The following is a 3,374-nucleotide window of genomic DNA, read 5'->3' on the forward strand; positions in this document are numbered from 1 at the left end:
AAAGCATTTTAGTCCCAAGGAACCAAATGATGAAGCCCTAAAATGCTCCCCTTGCCCTCGAACCTCCAACACATCTCAAAATAGGGTTTTCCTTCTGACCTTTAGTTACCCACGTTGTTCTTTCTGCAGCATCAGCCCCTTCTACCTAGGCTAGCTTCAGTTTGGGTTGAAAGAACAAAATTCAGTAGCCAGAACAAACCACAAATACTGTCACCCATCTATAATGATGATGATAATAATAATGGCCCCGGGAGTGATGAAACAAGTTTGTATTAAAGGTCTACTATATACAGAAAATTAAGGAAGAGAGGGGCAAAGAGTTAAAACGAAAGTAGCTTGCATCTCAGCGTGTAAAATAGTGTAGTGTAAACTGAGAGCATAAAAGAACTGGAGGTAAATCTTTGGGTTCAAAACCCAGGTGAAATACTTAGTAACTTTGTAACTTAGGAAAGTCATTTAACCTCTAAGCCTCAGTTTCCTCTTCTGGAAAACTGAGAAGGAAAAGAATACCCTCTCCATTGGATTGATCTAGAATGAAGTAAATACATATATAGTATTTGGCTGTGATTAATAAATATTAGTAGTGTTTTAATGAATAAGCCATAATGAATGAACAGGAAAACAAACAAGGTTTAGTGGCAGTCAGGTATAAAGACTGAATAGATATAGATTTGGTGCCATTATTATTATTTTTATTATTATTATTTTAGATGTACTTTAAGTTCTAGGATACATGTGCAGAATGTGTAGGTTTGTTAAAAAGGTATACACCTGCCACGGTGGTTTGCTGCACCCATCAACCTGTCTCCTATTTTAGGTATTTCTCCTAATGCTATCCCTCCCCTAGCCCCCCAGCCCCTGACAGGCTCTGGTGTGTGATGTTCCCCTGCCTGTGTCCGTGTGTTCTCATTGTTGAACATCCACTTACGAGTGAGAACATGCAGTGTTTGGTTTTCTGTTCCTGTGTTAGTTTGCTGAGAATGATGGTCTCCAGCTTCATCCATGTCCCTGCAAAGGACAGGAACTCATACTTTTTTATGGCTGCATAGTATTCCATGGTGTATATGTGCCACATTTATTGATGGGCATTTGGGTGGGTTCCAAGTTTTTGCTATTGTGAATAGTGCAGCAGTAAACATACGTGTGCATGTGTCTTTATGGTAGAATGATTTATAATCCTTTGGGTATATACCCAGTAATGGGATTGCTGGATCAAATGGTATTTCTTGTTCTAGATTCTTCTAGAATCTAGAATCACCACACTGTCTTCCAGAATGGTTGAACTAATTTACACTCCCACCAACAGTGTAAAAGCATTCCTATTCCTCCATATCCTCTCTAGCATCTGTTGTTTCCTGACTTTTTAATGATCGCCATTCTAATTGGCGTGAAATAGTGTCTCATTGTGGTTTTGATTTGCATTTCTCTAATGACCAGTGATGATGAGCTTTTTTTCATATGTTTGTTGGCTACATAAATGTCTTCTTTTGAGAAGTGTCTGTTCATATCCCTTGCCTACTTTTTGATGGGGTTGTTTGTATTTTTCTGGTGAATTTGTTTAAGTTCCTTGTAGATTCTGGATATTAATCTTTTGTCAGATGTATAGATTGCAAAAATTTTCTTCCATTCTGTAGGTTGCCTGTTCACTCTGATGATAGTTTCTTTTACTGTGCAGAAGCTATTTAGTTTAATTGGACACCATTTGTCATTTTTTGCTTTTGTTGCCATTGCTTTTAGTATTTCAGTCATGAAGTCTTTGCCCATGCCTGTGTCCTGAATGGTATTGCCTAGGTTTTCTTCTAGGGTTTTTATGGTCTTAAGTCTTACATGTAAGTCTTTAATCCATCTTGAGTTAATTTTTGAGTAAGATGTAAGGAAGGGGTCCAGTTTCAGTTTTCTGCATTTGGCTAGCCAGTTTTCCCAACACCATTTATTAAATAGGGAATCCTTTCCCCATTGCTTGTTTTTGTTAGGTTTGTCAAAGATCAGATGGTTGTAGATGTGTGGCATTATTTCTGAGGCCTCTGTTCTGTTCCATTTGTCTATATATCTATTTTGGTACCAGTATCATGCTGTTTTGGTTACTGTAGCCTTGTAGAATAGTTTGAAGTCAGGTAGCGTGATGCAGCCAGCTTTGTTCATTTTGTTTAGGATTGTCTTGGTTATACGGGCTCTTTTTTGGGTTCCATATGAAATTTAAAGTAGTTTTTTGTAATTGTGTGAAGAAAGTCAATAGCAGCTTGGTGGGGATAATATTGGATCTATAAAACTTTGGGTAGTATGGCCATTTTCACCATATTGATTCATCCTATCCATGAGCATGGAATGTTTTTCCATTTGTTTGTGTCCTCTCTTATTTCCTTTAGCAGTGGTTGTAGCAGAATCCAGGTGAGAGGTGATATTGGTCTGAAATATAACAGTGACAGTGAAGATGAAGAGAAGTGACCACAGCCATGTGGAGAAAGTGGCTAAACTTTGGGACAGATGTAATGTGGAGAATGAGGGAAAAGAAGGATTCAGGCATGACTCATACATTTCTGGCTTGAGAAACTCGGTGGTGGTGGCAGAAGAAAGTTGATGAGGGTGATACATTTTGTTTGGGTCGTGTTGAGTTCAGGGTACCTGCTAGCCATCCAAGGTACACTAGACATTTTGGTAAATGCACCTGAAGCTCAGAACCAAGGGCTGGGCTGGGGCCAATGGAAAATCTCCATGTTCCCTCTTGATAGTATATTTCCCTTTCTTTATTTACTTTTTCTCTGTATAATTCGTAACTGTGTAATTATAACTATATTTTACCCATTTTATATCCATCTTCCTTCATGCAAAGAAAGTTTTAAAAAATTGTGGTTTTTGTTGGCTTGGTCATTGCTGTATCCCAGTAACTAGTTCCCATAATAGACATCTAACACGTATGTTTTGAATGAATAAGTATATATTTGATGATCCTGAAGATGTAATCCACTTATATTATAAAAGTATATAAAGAATGAACAGAGTGGGAAGACTGGAAGGTCGAGAAGAGAAACTTCTGGTAAAGGACAGTTGCAGCCACCAGAAGGGTCAAATTAACATTGACACTGAAGGTAGAAAGAAAATGAGTGCAGTGTGATCACAGCCAAGGAAACAGAATATTCTGATAAAGGAAGGACTTGTTCACTGTATTAAATCGCTTACAAAGATTTTGCATTTTAGAACAGGTATTACAGTTTATAGTACACAGTTCAAAAGTAAGTCACTCTGTCCTTCTGTCACCATGATCCTATTTCTAAAAACCAATACAATTCATTTTCTGGGGGGAATAGTAATGAGATAGTTCATATCATAGCCTTTCATCTGTTAACAAACAGGTATGAAATATGTCCACAGGTGCC

This window comes from Colobus angolensis, unplaced genomic scaffold (genome assembly GCF_000951035.1).
Source record: "Colobus angolensis palliatus isolate OR3802 unplaced genomic scaffold, Cang.pa_1.0 Scaffold27, whole genome shotgun sequence".
NCBI lineage: Eukaryota > Metazoa > Chordata > Mammalia > Primates > Cercopithecidae > Colobus > Colobus angolensis.